Source organism: Pelophylax lessonae, assembly GCF_965119305.1.
Source record: "Pelophylax lessonae genome assembly, chromosome: 1".
NCBI classification, from domain to species: Eukaryota; Metazoa; Chordata; class Amphibia; order Anura; family Ranidae; genus Pelophylax; species Pelophylax lessonae.
Window position 1 is genome coordinate 856,332,498 of NC_138768.1, and position 551 is coordinate 856,333,048.

Genomic DNA, 551 nt, shown 5'->3' on the forward strand with positions numbered 1-551 from the left:
CTCTGTAACTTTGTTTCTCTCCCTCTGTCTCTCTGATCACAGAGCTCCAACTGCCCAGCCTGCATATTTTTTTTCATCTCATCTTCCTTTTTATAAACTCAGATTTGTCTTTTAGTTTTGTACTTGTGTCTGCTAATAATAATTTTATTGTATTTTTAGCGAAATATAGCTTTAATATTTTCTTGGGGGGGGGGGGGGGCCTGTCAGGGGGTCCCGCAATTTCAATCAGCAGCCCTGTCTACTGCTGACTGTTGATGAGAGGTGGGTGCCGCAGCTGCAAGAGAGGTGTGAGGGCCACATGAAATGTTATGGTCGGAAAGAGTTTGCCCACATGCCTTGTGTTGTACACATGTGCTTTAAATTTGATACATACAAAATATTATTGAAAATTATGTTTAATGCTCCAAGCAAAATGTGGAAAAATAAAACTAAATACAATATAGTTACCAGATTTTGTTCTTAACAGACTAGCAAAATGCTATAGATTAAAAATTATAAGAAAAGTAATTCGGTATTTTATTGATTACATGTATTATTCTTATACAAAAAGT